The sequence below is a fragment of the Panthera uncia genome, chromosome F1 (genome assembly GCF_023721935.1).
Source record: "Panthera uncia isolate 11264 chromosome F1, Puncia_PCG_1.0, whole genome shotgun sequence".
In the NCBI taxonomy this organism is placed as follows: Eukaryota; Metazoa; Chordata; class Mammalia; order Carnivora; family Felidae; genus Panthera; species Panthera uncia.
The window spans coordinates 19,687,466-19,701,950 of NC_064813.1; the positions used below are offsets into that span (position 1 = coordinate 19,687,466).

At 44.4% G+C, this 14,485-nt stretch overlaps 1 non-coding gene across 1 annotated transcript; it reads right to left on the reverse strand.

Annotated features, from left to right (window-relative positions):
- Positions 1–12,485: 12,485 nt before the first annotated feature.
- LOC125926087 (U6 spliceosomal RNA) lies at positions 12,486–12,592 on the reverse strand. Its single transcript, XR_007459009.1, has one exon. It is a non-coding gene; the product is annotated as a U6 spliceosomal RNA (small nuclear RNA).
- Positions 12,593–14,485: the final 1,893 nt, after the last annotated feature.

The window sequence follows — 14,485 nt, forward strand, 5'->3', positions numbered from 1 at the left end:
TTTATTACTGACATTTAGCTAACTCATAACAATGCACTCAACACACAGCACTGAGAAATAAAGAAGAGAATGATGACCTCGTCTACACTTGGTGATTTTAACAAAGGGCTGTGACGTGTAGGGGAGTGTTTGTTCTCTATGAAAATGTAGGGAACCAAGAGAGGGCAAAATTCAATAAGAGGATGTTAGATTTGGAAAATGGAAACAAGAAAAAAAGATTTTGATGGCTATTTTTCTGTGAACCTCTATTGTTATCTTTTCAATGATTTGGAGTTGAAAAACAATTACTTCTAAGCTTACAGATCTTCGACCATTTGCCTTGAAGTATATACAACTCTCAGGTGAGCACAGGTAGCTTGGAAGACAGGTACCCTTGCCTGTCAAATGTAATTTTGATGAAGATTAAATTTGTTTACAAAGAAAATTTAAATTTGACAGTAGAAAGATGGCAAAAGGCTGGAACAGGTACATAACATAAGAGGAAATTTATGTGGACAAAAAGTGTGGCAAAGGGTGCTTTGTTTCACTGACCGGTTAAAATTTTCAAGTCCGACTTCAGCTCAGGTCATGATCTCACGGTTTGTGAGTTTGAGCCCCGCGTCAGGCTTTGTGCTGACAGCTCAGAGCCTGGAGCCTGTGTCAGATTCTGTGTCTCCCTCTCTCTCTCTCTGTCCCTCCCCTGCTTGCACTCTGTCTCTGTCTCTCTCAAAAATAAACATTTAAAAAATTTTTTTAAGAAAATAATAAGTGCTAATTAGAATGAAGAATAATGAGAGCAACTGCCAGGGGGAGTTGGCATTGAAGCATTGATTTTAGAAAGTAGTTGCCGATATCAACTGAGGTTGAAGATTCGCACACTTCATTCCCTGTTGAAGAAATGCCATTATGGGAAAATGCCCTAGAGGTGGCTGTATATTCTATGCACCGGGACATACGCAAAAATGTTTTTAGAGACATTGCTCAGAATAGTGCCAAGCTGGAACCCAAATGCCCACCCAGCATAGAAAGACTAAATAAGAGCTACAGCCACTGTATCAGTGAATTTTACAGATCTCAAGACACAAATACACAGAGCGAGGGTTCATTGGCAGAAGGCTCCTAAACAGGCAGAACTAAACTCTGTCGTTTAGGGGTGCATATAGAGACAGTAAAAGTATAAAGACGAGCACGGAAATAATTATAACAAAAGTCAAGATAGTGGATACTTTGACGAGAAGGGAAGTATTGTGACCAAGAATATTGAGACTTCTGCACACGAGAAGTGTTCTTTCTTCACCTGGCTGTGGTTCCGCTGATTTTCACTTTATAATTATGCATTGAACTGGGTACTGATGTTTAATGCACTTTTATGTATGTAGGTTATAGTTCACACCCACCTGGCCACGCAAAATGCTTTCTAACCGTACCATTAAATGCTAAAAGATCAGGATTTTAAAAAAGAAACTCCTGAGTTCAATGTAATGCCATTAAAAAATAAACTTTAAGTATTAAAAAATAATTTAAGTGCAAGTTCAGCTGAATGAACATTTGAAACAGTAAGCCAACTCTTCCTACATAGTTCCACAAGAGCATTCTGTAACGCCTGCGTGGAAGTCAGGCCGGAAGAGAGGAGATCTCAAGAGCACTGGCCGCCAGAGCAGAGGCCCCTCCCAGCCAGCCCTGATGCTCAGCAGCTGTTTCCCTAGGCAATTCTCTGGGCCTCATTCCTCATCTGTAAAGAGGATCAGACCCGATTAGAACTCCTCTGAGAGTCTCCTACTATATTCTTGGGAGTTCTCTGTGGAAACTTAAAAAAAAAAAATTTTTTTTATAGAAATTCTTTTCGTTTTGACAAGTATCTGAAGAATATGAGCATCATCTGGGGCATCTGTAGGTCTGCCTTAGAACTGACAGTGCTACCTTCACTCTGGGTTTATGACTATATTGGGGCCAGATGTGCCATTTTGTCCTGAGCCAGTAAGAAGAAAACATAGGTGACCTTAATGAGTAAAGTCTGCATTTGCCAAATGACCTTATGAAAGGCTCACAACCAAAGTTTTCACAGTTCGAAGGGACAATGTTGTGTGAGATTTGAGTCATGGGACAATGCCTGACCCAAAGAAGGGACTAGGCACTCGAGTAACAAAGCAAGGGGCAGTTTCCTCCACAAAAATCACCCCGTCTGCCTCCTTAAGTTAACGTTGTTACCTCTTACTGGTTTCCTATTTGGTTTGTCAAAATTGTGAATTTGTTTTGATTTAGTAACTATTGAAGTTACAAGCCCATGGGACGTATGCCCAGTTTCATGTTTATACACACTTAGCTATCAGTCTTATAAAAGTAATTTATATCAACACTGGAAATCCTCAGAAAGTTTTTTCTTGAAGGCACCACATGTTATTTGAGTTTAAGCCACACTGAACCCTATGAACTCCACTAGCCCTCCTGTGACTTTTGTTTCCATTTTGGAAGTCAAGCCCTTTCCAGAGCCAGTGTGAGGCTGCCTGGGATCCAACCCTTTTCCTAAGTAGCAGTAACTCTCATTGGCAGGCAATTTCGCTTCCTGGGGACATTTGAAAGTGTTTGGAGACACTTTCCATTGTCACAGCTGGAGTTGGGGGCTAGTCAATGGAGGCCAGGGATGCTACTAAACGTTGTATAGAGCACAGGACAGCCGCCATTGGAAAGAATTATCCAGGCCATAAATACCAATAGTTCCCAGGTTGAGAAACCCTGATTTCGTTCTCTACAGCTTTAACTTCTATACGAAGAAAATTTTCTGGGTCTTTTCCCAGTTAATCAGAGTAAGGCAGTAGTAGTCTCCTATGACTTATCTTTCACAGCACCTGTTTCCTTCCACACAGGCAAACAAGCAAAAACAATCCCTCAGTCATGAAGTCCGTTGCATGACTGGCTTGATTTAAGGGTAGAGGTTTGGAGGGGTCAGGCATTTTGCTATTTTTTTGAGGCAACCTTATTCCTGGTCCTCCTCTCTCAGGTCCCGGCCTGCCATCTACATAGAGTCACTTTGCCTGATGTTTATAGCTGGTCTCTGGAGGGAATGTGGTCTCAAGTGATTCTCAGAGGAAACCGCTGGAAACAATATTTGAACAGAAATGGTAACGAGAGCTTCAAACAGATCAGAGTGGTTTCAGACATCTGAGAAATGTGGGTCAATCTCCAAAGTGGACCTAAGGGCCCACGTAGTTGTGTGATGATGGGCCTGTACTGGCCGCTGAGGAATATCTATCCCCTTGCTATCTGTCCCTGTGTAATTATTATATTTGTTCATGTGGATCCTGCTCTATGTTCCTAGGTCCTATCTCATCTTGCCTATCCGATGTTTAACTCTTTGTGGATAGATCCTTCCATGTCTCTTGTTGTCACTGGAACACCACCCGACATGCTCAGCATGGTGGCCGGCTCTGTGGGTGGTCAACAGTGTCAGTGAGCTATGAAAAAAACAGGCCAAGTGGCATTTGGGGAAGTTGTTTCCCAAACATTGCCTGCCTCCTCTCCAGCCCCTCGTCCTGTTCACCTGTTATTCCAGTGACCAGACTCCAGTCAGAACCAGCCTCTCAGCTTTGGAAGCATTAGAATCTATAGTGTTCTCCTGACAAGAGCATAGCCCTTAATCTCTAGGAACAAAAAAGGGATTGTGTTCTCCCTCCCCAGGTCTGAGCAGGCTGCCTAGGGTACAGTTGGGGTTCTGAGCGCTGCTCAGTCTCCACCTCATCTAGTCCCCTCCCTACCACAGTGCTACCACAGGGTCACCGAGACTGCTGTGGGCAAGTCTCCATCCATCCCTGACAACCAGTGATACAGGCACCTGACTGGATGCCTCACATCCTGCCTAAAACCACTACCCTTCCCCTCCCCCACATCTTTCTAAACAAAATGTCCTCTGTCTAATGTGTAGTCTTTCAAAGACACAGTGGAGGCACCATGCCTTTAGTACAACACATGTGCCCCCTGGGATGTGGCAAATATGGCCCTTATCTCCTTCCCTGGACTTTGCAGTCAAGTGCTCTACCCCTGACCTATACCCCCTGGACTTTGGAGGTCTGCTCAGAGCCCACAGCTGAGAGGAGGCTGGAGCTGTTGTGGGCGAAGACAAGTCTGAGGGCGCAGGCATCCCCGTTTGGCACACATAGCCTGCAAAACTCCTTTCCCTGTGGGCTCTTGGGTGCCTCCAGCTGCCTGGGTCCTGCATACCTGTGGGCCTACAGGGCTCAAGGAGGCTTACGGGAACAGGCATGCAAACTCTGGCTAAAGTAGCAAACTGAAGGCAAGAGCAGCTGGGCATGGGCTGTAAGGGGGGATGAGGCCAGACCACAGAAAGGAAGGCCCATCGCGGGGTCAGAGGTCGGAGGGCTGCTGAGCACAGCAAGTACCATCGTAGGAGACAGGTTAGTGGAAATGGTTCAGAAGACCCCGAGAGAACCGGGCTGGGGGCTCTCTTGTGGGATCTAGTGGTGTGTTCGGTCTAGGGGAGGGGAACGGAGAGGGAGACCCACTTGGTAGCATCAAGAAGATTAGACAAGACTTGACCAGTCCATTTTCGCCTGATTTACAGTTTACTTTTAAAGTTTGTTTATTTTGAGAGTGTGTGTGAGCAGGGGAGGAATAGAGAGAGAAATAGACAGAATCCTAAGCAGGCTCTGCACTGACAGTGCAGAGCCCGAAGCAGGACTCAAACCCACAAACCGTGAGATCATAATCTGAGCAGAAATTTAGCCTGACTTAAATCTAAGATGTTCAGACTTGGTTGTGGGGAAGGCAAAGAGCAGTTGGAGTTTTCCCTGAGTTTACCCCAGCACAGTGGTGGCCTGGAGCCCAGCCTGCAATTCCAAAGGGTGAGCTGGACCCCATGCTGGCCAAAGCATGGGCGGGCCCCCAGCTTAATAGTGGGGACTGGCTAAACGGGGCCCTCCACCCAGTGTGAGGCAGATCCTGACTTGAGCCTGCTATGGTCATGTGCAAAGCGCAACCTGCTGCCTGGTCAGCCTCGCCAGGCACTTGTGAGGTACGTCCTACAGCTCCCACCTCTCCTCCAACCCTGGGGGCGGGCGGCACTCCCTGCACCCCTGCCCTGTGAGTGGGCCTGGGAGGGGCAGGGCCGCTCGGAGGTCTGAGATCTGGGTTGTAGGCAGGGAGGATGGTGAGAACCCACCTGTGAGATGGGGTCTGACCAGTGCAGTGGTCCACGGTCTAGGTTGTAGCTGATCTGGGCCCCTGTTCCCCCTTCCCCTGGCAGCCAGGTTTTTGTTCTTGTCATGGTGGATTAGCTCCCTAAATAGAGGTTGCACAGAGAAAACGAAAGGAGGAAAATGGGGAAATTAATAGCTCTGGTAAAAGATCTGGTGGGGAAGAAAGTTAAAACCAATTGACCGAATGAGAGTTTGATGATCCCATACACTCTCTGGTCCTTTTCTGATACATAGACAGGGGTCACAGTTAAATGTTGGGTGTAGGCACAAAACACACTTCACACCCATTCGCCTACGAATTCTCAAGTCTTCATCTTGAAAGCTGGTGGGCCCAGGGCTCAAGATCCACCCCCCCCCCCCCCGCCCCCACTCCCGCCCTGGGACTGATGCCACCAGGTGGTATTGTGCATATGACCCGTCTGCAGGCTGAATGACAGGACGCTTTTCCAGTGAAGACAACTGGGTAGTAGCGACACGGAGCGTGTGTGCTGTCTCACTGGCAAGGAGGAAAGACACAGAGATGAGCTGCAGGAGGGGAGAGAGTGGAGGAGGCAGAGAAACGTCTCTCTTTACGTCACGCTCTGGGAGAACCCTAGAGTCCTGAAGTCTGGCCCCGAGGGATCACCACATTTTAGAGGAACATCAAGGAGCAGATCTGAGTGGCGGGGACAGGCCAAACCGTGAGAGCCCCAAGTGCCCCTCTGGCAAGAAGAGAAGATCTTGCTGCCAGGAATCTCAGGGCTAGAATTCTCTGCTAGTGGCCTATCCCCTTTCACCTTTTTTATTCTTCATCTTCGCTGGACTTATCGCTCAAAAGAAAAAGCAAAGCTAGACTGGAGTTCCAGAAAGAGTCTCTATGGCTTCTTTAAATCAGGTGGGCTATGAACCTGTAGGAAATGTCAAAACAGAAACAAAGGGAAGAAAGAAATCTCTTCTGCACCAGCAACTGCGCCGTTAAGCTCTATTAGTGTATGGGATGTGGGGCGGAATTATTGCTTCCATCCGAAATCCAATTTCTACTCCACCCATAATGGCTCTCGAGAGGTGACCATGCTGCCCTACTAGTTCAGGTGACCTGAACCTGCTCTACTAGTACAAATAACAACACTGGCTGACTTTCTGCCCAGAAAACTAAGTGCATCCAATCTAATATAATACCCACACCATATACCTTTGGCATACAGTTGGTGACTATCAGGAAACATGGAGTTACAACTCAAGTCACCTCAGTCAGTTGCAAAACCCCCCTTGAGTGTCAGGCAATAGAAGGAGAGCCAAGGAAAGGAACGTTTCACACTTGCGTGGCCTTTTTACAGCTGCCTTTACCCACACGGTTGCACTTGCTGCTCACATCAACCTCCAAAGGAGACAAAACTTATTACCTTCATTTCGCGAATGAAAACAGTGGTCTAAGAGCGGTTAAATGACTTCTCAAAAGCTATACTCTAAGAGGCAGAACCTGGATTAGAACCAGGGTGCTCTCACTTTAAATTCAGGACTCTTCCAGCGATGGCAATGGCTTTTAAACTGTGTACCTCACAGAACATCCTTGGGAAGGAAGGGAAGTCTTGCATCCTTGACTCCTGCTCAGGTGGGAACAGCTCCAATTTCATTTGCTTTATCTGTTGGCGTTCCATTCAAGGTTTAAAATAGATTGAAAAGTCACTGCGCTCTGCCATGATGCCCCCAGTGGGAGGTTCGGCCACAGGACAAGGAGCCCACTTGGAATGCACACAAAGAAAGGAGGGGGTAGAGATACCGGCACCCCGGGTAAACTCCCTGCACGCCCGGGCCCTGCACTTCAGATCTTCTCGTAGGAAAAGAAACAGCTGAGGCTTGTCAATTTGGGGAGGTACTTTCTGGCTTGACATCACAGGGTCAGCTTTGTGGATCTCATCCAGACAAATCTAAGGCCCTCAGCAGACTCTAAGTCACAAGCCACCTAAGTTTAATGAGCTGTTACAGCCCCGTGCCTGGTAAGCAATACTTCCAGCCTTCTCCATGTGCTGGCTCCAGTGACATCTATGCTGATCCCAAAGGCTGGCTTATTCCGGGTGTCACTTCTTCATGGTATGAGGCCACTGAGAGGGTCATCCTCACCAGCCTGAGTCCTGAGACCTCCTAACAGTTTGTCCCTTTCTTCCAAGCTCTTCTTTCACATGGCTCTGTCTGCTCTCTGACCACTGTTCTGATCTTCCCAGGAACCCTGCATTACACCTGCTAGTTTTAGCTTCTCCAAATGGAACTGCTTAGAAACAGCCTTCTTCTCTTCCCCAGCTTCCCAGCTGGCAAATATTCTGGCTTACCAAGGGCCTCCTGGAGCTGTGTAGAGTCAGGAAAATCCTTTAAGGTTTGGTTTTGACCCTTTAAGCTGGACTCTTAAAAAGCTGCTTGCTACAGATAAAAGACAGGTCTAAGGTCTGCCTTGGCAGATCATTGAGGTTGGTGGACCAAATGTAGGCTTTTGTTCAGATTTTACAAAGCACTTACAGCTTGGTTTTGTCATTTGTTTTCACATCTCTCTCTCTCTAAACTGTGTGTAATAGAGACGCCTGGGTGGCTCAGTCGGTTAAGCGTCCGACTTCGACTCAGGTCATGATCTCGCTGTCCGTGAGTTCGAGCCCCGCGTCCCGCTCTGGGCTGATGGCTCGGAGCCTGGAGCCTGCTTCCGATTCTGTGTCTCCCTCTCTCTCTGCCCCTCCCCCGTCCATGCTCTTTCTCTCTCTGTCTCAAAAATAAATAAACGTTAAAAAATTTTTAAAAGTAAACTGTGTGTAATAGAAAGAAGTCAGACCTGGATTCGAGTCCCAGCTTTGCATTGACAAACTGTGACCTTAGACAAACTACTCAATCTCTCTGAACTTCCTTTCTTCATTTATATAAAAATGATAATACACTGCACAGGGTTGGTGTTTGTTTTTTAATGAAAAATTAATGAAATAAATCTATAGAATACTTAGCACAGAGTCAGATTTCAATAGATGCTAGTTTCTTCTTTCTCCTTAAGGATAAAACCCTAAACTTACCCATGTCTGTTTTCCCAAAATCTAGTACAATGGTTAGTACATAACATATTCTCAGTGAATGTTGACAGTATGAATGAATAAATAAGGAGTGAATCAAGAGGGCCTACATGAAATTGATAGGCCATGGGAAAGGTTGCCAAAACAAAAGTATTAGTAATTAAGAGTGAGAAATCTATCAAATGCTCCAAAATGTACCTATAAATATGTTCACTGTTGTGTTCTTTATAATAATGGAACTTTTGAAATAACCTAAATGTTCAACAAAGGGGACTGGGTACATTAATTAAAGTAGTTTAATTTTTTAATTTTTAATTTTTAATTTTACAGAGAGAGAACATGAGCGGGGAGAGGGGTGAGGTGGGGGGGGGGGGGAGGAGAGAATCTTAAGCAGGCTCCACGCTCAGCATGGAGCCTGACACAGGGCTTGATCTCATAACCCTGGGATCATGACCTGAGCTGAAACCAAGAGTAAGACATTTAGGGAGCTTGGGTGGCTCAGCATACATGCTTTCTCTCTTTCTCTCAAGAATAAATAAATATTAAAAAAAAAAGTGTTGGATGCTCAACCAACTATATAAACTACTATAAACTACTATATTAAAGTAGTTTACGGGCGCCTGGGTGGCTCAGTCGGTTGGGCGGCCGACTTCGGCTCAGGTCATGATCTCACGGTCCGTGAGTTCGAGCCCCGTGTCGGGCTCTGTGCTGACAGGCCTGGAGCCTGTTTCAGATCCTGTGTCTCCCTCTCTCTGACCCTCCCCCATTCATGCTCTGTCTCTGTCTCTATCTCAAAAATAAATAAACGTTTAAAAAAAAATTAAAAAAAATAAAGTAGTTTAATATAGGGTCACCTGGGTGGCTCAGTCAATTGAGTGCCCGGCTCTTGATTTAGGCTCAGGTCATGATCTTGTGTTTCATGAGATGGAGCCCCGCTTCAGGCTCTGCACTGACACCAAGGAGTCTGCTTGAGATTCTTTCTCTCCCTTTCTGTCTGCCCTTCTCCTGCTCATGTGCACACATGTGCACCTCCCCCACCCCGACAAATAAACTTAAAAAAATAGTTTAATATAAAATTCTATGCAACCATTTTCAAAATGTAAATTTTAGGAGTATGTTCCACGAAAATATCCAAAACATGTTTTTAGGTAAAATGGTATGTTAAAAAATTGTACTCCTGTAAAATTGTATTTCAAAAGAAAGAAATGCCTGGAAGAATATTAATAGGCAATGGTTATGTCTAGATGGTGGAATTATAGCAATTTTTATTTTATATACTGTATTATCCAACATTTGAATTTTTATGAGTATCATTCTTATAATCCGGAAAACAAATTTCTTTTGGAAAACTAAAACACACAAACAATCAGTGACAGATTTTTTTTGGTTGTAAATGTCAAAACCCACTTTAAACCCACATAGATGCAAAGGAAAATGTATCTGGAAGACTATTTTGGCTGCAGGAAGGTGTGGTATGGCTGGACCCCAGGAATAGGTAGAAACAGATCCAGCACGCTGCACCTCTGGGTGTGGGTATCATCCCTTCTACTGCAGGCCAGCTTCCTCCACATGGCAGGAGATGCCATCTTGATGAGTTCAGAGCTGCTAGTCTCTGCCACAGAGAGAAAATGAGCACCGTGCTCTGTGGTCCCTAGGTTGTGAATTCCAAAATACACTGCAATTGGTCCCACTGGATTGGATGTTGATCCCTTGCCCAGTTGCTGTGCCCAGGGCATGGCGGTGTTCTGTAATTGGTCCACGTTGTGGCTCATTTCCATCTTTTGGTCCATCAGTGTGCCCAGCAGGCAAGGTCCTGTCAGAAGAGCTTAAATAATAAGTTGAGAAATGATGGTCTCCTTCTCCCTACACCCTTCTGCTGTGAACTGATATTTCCTTGGAGGTGAGGGAGACAGGATAGGACATTCTGAGTGTGTTGGCTTAATTTTGGTTTTCAGAGGAGGGCAGGGGGAGGCTGGAAGTAGAACGGTGGCCAGGATTGGACTATCTAATTGCATTATCAACATCAGATGCAATGAGTGAGCTTTCCTGACATGTCCTTGTGCTGGTGTGAAGATTTATCTGAGTCCTTGAAGAGCATATGGCTCAACCCAGGGGCTACGTGCTGGCTGGACAGAGACAGCAGCTTTTGTTATTCTAATTCCCTCTCTTCCTGGGCACCGTCCATCACTTCCATATAAGTAAGGAGAAACAGATCTTCTAAAGAATGATGCATGTTCTTAAAGTATCTTGCATAGAACAGCCAGAGCTCAATAAAACATTCAGTGCATTCCCTGCTTTATTTACTTACTCAGGGGTGGTAATTTCATTTATTTCCAAAATAGAGTGAGTGTGTCTAGAAAATAAACGTTTTAAAATACTGTAGGACCTCATGATATCATGGCTTACTGTTATAATTCAATTTGTGATAAGTTACTATGTTGGAATGGGATCATGGCACCTCTGGTGGTCAGGAGCTATGCTTTAGCCATCACTGAGCCCCAAGGTAGTGCTGGTCCACAGTAGGTACTCAGAGGTTAAGGATGTTCAAAAATCTAATGGTTCATTCTTAATAGACTTGTTTCCTTGGGTTTCTTTCTTTCTTTCTTTTAGTGTTTATTGATTTTTGAGAGAGACAGACAGACAGACAGAGCATGAGCAGGGGAGGGGCAGAGAGAGAGGGAGACACAGAATCTGAAGCAGACTCCAGGCTCTGAGCCATCAGCACAGAGCCCAACACAGGGCTCAAACTCACAAGCTGCAAGATCGTGACCTGAGCCGAAGTTGGACCCTCAACCGACTAAACCACCCAGGTGCACCTCTTTGGGTTTCTATTGTGGTTTTTTTTCTTCCTTTCTGACTTTTTTCTCCTTTTTTTTCCTGTGTAGTAAGGATACCGTCCATTTCCCCACATCTTCTGGTTCTTGCAATAAATCATTTTCAGAGGCTCATTCTTACTCTGAGCCTTTGGGATGATGTTCCCTTTACCTTGTTCTACAGCATTTCCCCACATAATTCATTTTTTGCCCTTTTACCCATCCTTTTGATCAAGGTAGGATCTATCCTCCTACCAACAGAGAAGCTATTTGGACTGCCTTGGGTTGGGCTCACTATCCACTTGAGCATTGGCTGAGCACTATAGATGGCAGTGGGTTCATGGCTACACCTCCCAGCCCACTGTCAGCAATTGTCTTGTTCTTGTGGGGGGTTTAGTCTAGCCTCCTAGCAAAAACATTGCCCTGGAGGCTCTGCTGGCCATCAGTCTATTTCCTTTTGCCCTAAAACAATATGGCACAGATGACATTATATTTCTAAGATGCACAAAAGGATTTTAATGTGGCATCATATAGAATCACATGTCTCATCCCTCCATAGCCACTGCAGTGAGAGCACATTATAGCACATTTTGTTTATACTGAAACTTAATTATCATTGAGCACTGAGGAGGGACAAAAAGAGTATTCTTGCTTTCCTATTTAGTATATAAAGAGCTATGGAATGAAAAAAAAAATCTACCAAAAACCATGACAAGTCTGGTGATTTTTATCCCATGTCCATGGCCATGTGTCATCACTATGCATTATTCACCTTGCTTTTCAGTATGAAATTGATTTTTAGTTGCAAGTAAAGGGATATGCATCAACAGCTGCCTAAGTGGTAAGGACATTTGTTTTTATTAAACAAGAAGTCCAGAGGTATGGTCTCAGGGATGGTCTAACCACATCATCAAAGGCTCAGGCTCTCTCTCTCCTTCACACTCTGACTTAATAGGCATGCTGCTTTTTTTCATAATGTGTATTGCTTCACAGACTTCATGTGGCTACCTTAGTTCCAGGCATTACATCCATATTCCAGATGGGAAGGAGGAGAAAGGGATCACAGCAAGCTTTTCTGCAAGTCTGTCCCTTTTATTAGAAAAGCAAACAGTTCCTGGAAAATTCCCAGCCAGCTTTCACTTTATGCCTCATTGGTCCCAGCTTGTAACACTTTACTCCTAGCAGCAAAGGAGGATGGAACAATGAGCATTTTGTAAAGAGAAATTGTGTAACCATGAGTAGATTGGATTTATCAATCTTAATTCATTCCCCAAGTCAAGGGATATTGCTGCTACACACCACCCACCTCCACCACCACCCGAACAGAATTAGTGTTGTGTTAGCAATGACTGCTGTTGACAGTCCAGGGCAACCTTGGCAGCATTATTTTTAGCTGCAGTGATGGTGGCTGTAGAACTGACCGGTGCTTTTCTAAGGTAAATATACTTTGAAAAGAGTGAAATGATGTATGTTTTTTCACAAATTTGTGTGTTATCACTGTGCAGGAGCCAGGCTAATCTTCTCTGTATCGTTCCAATTTTAGTATATGTGCTGCTGAAGCGAGCACAAAATGAGGTCTGGTTCTGATCACTGATAATAAATATGGAGTCAATGGAATGGAATATTATCCAATACAACATACTTTAAAAATGACAGCATGACTTACTGAATTGAAGAAGACTACAGAGAAAGCAAATCAAATAATACTTATACAATCTTCCTTTGTGAAAGCAAGTAATTTCTGAATCCAATATAAAAGGAATTACAAACACCATTTGCATTGGTGGTTCAAATTTCTCCAAGCAAGTAAATTCTGAGAATCACAGACTTCAAACATCCCTTTCTAGTCTCTATTTCTACTGAATTCAGAGTGAAAGGTATTTCTTGGGTTGTGGCTTCTTCTACCCAAGCAAAGACTACAGAGGCCCATTGCCTACTTCTGTTTCTTACCCCTCCCATTATTGTCTCTCAAGCTCACCCCTTCGTAAAGTTAATTTTGGTGTTAGAGGTCTTCTATTAGTGCTCACAAAGTGAATGGTACAGAGTTAAGGTGTCCAACCATCCCGGATTCCTAGGACTGAGGCTTCCCTAGGAAGCAAGATTTCAGTGCTAAAACCAAAACCACCCTAGGCAAACTAAAATGGCTGGTCACCCTAGGGATGATCACCAACATGAAAGGGGGTGAAGGAGAGGGAGTTTGAGAGGAAGGAAGGAGATGGAGGACCTGGGAAGTCATGGCCATTCAACCCAACTTTAAATTTCATGGTTTTTCTTTCCATCTTAATAACTAGGGTTCCTGCACATCAACTCACGAGTGATGCTTGGACTCATCATTTCTTCAGGTTCTTTACTCTTCCAACCTGTACCTAATTGCCTCAACCTAATTGCCTCCCAATTCTGCCCCTCTATCAATGTTTCCCAATTCCTATTCCCGGTCACCAGACTCAATGGCATTGTAAGTGAATGCTATGAAGCCCCCTCTGATCCGACACATAGCAATGATAATGAACATGAGAAAGAGAATTTTACAAGTCATAGCCACACTCAAAAATGAGATACATATATGTCCTCAGTCCTGGAACAGAATCAAAATGCAAAGCAAAGAGGGGCTGATCTGAGGCTCTGGATCTGGAAGTAGGTAGTAGGAACTGTGAGTTTGGCTTCTGCGGATAAAAGCCCGCCAGAGGGGAAAGGAGCTCTGTGGGAGGCACGGGAACCAGAGTCATGCTCAGAGCTCACAACCGGAAACTGGGGCAGGGCTTCCCTGGCTTGTGAAAGGAAGCCTGAGGTGTAGCTTAGCCTTTTAAGAGAACCAGGCTCAAACAAGAACCCCATGTTCAGAAATACATAGAGAAATACATAGAGAAAAAGAAAGGCAGGGGAGAAAACACTCCTACATATGATGATCCTGTAAACTCAGTTTTAAAATTCATAAAACTAATACTAAGAAACAGCCAATAAAATCAATAACTGTAATATGAGTTTTTCCAGAAAAAAATAATAAAAAATTTTGAAAAAGACTTGAAAATATGTTTGCATTTAGAATCCTTGAAGAGATCAACGAAGGCATTACATCCTTACAAAAAATACATGCCAGTGATCTATTATGCCATTAAAACAGACAAATAAGTACAGGTGTATATAAAATTAGAAATTAGGAAGAAAAATATAACCATTGAAAAATTTTAAAGACTGTAGGGTAGTTTCCAAACTAAATGTAGTTGCACAGAGAGGATTAACAAATTGGAATTGGGAGGAATTCATGCAGAAGGTTACAACATCAAAGGGGCCATACAAATGAGAGAGAGAATGGCAGGTGTTGTGGTTATGGACTGGGGGCTCAGGAAGGGCTTGTCAAAGCAGACATTTGGTTTCGTCGTCGTTGTTGCTGCTGCTGCCGTTAGAGAAAGAGAGCATGCACATGAGAGGAGGGGGGAGGCGCAGAGGGAGAGAGAGAATC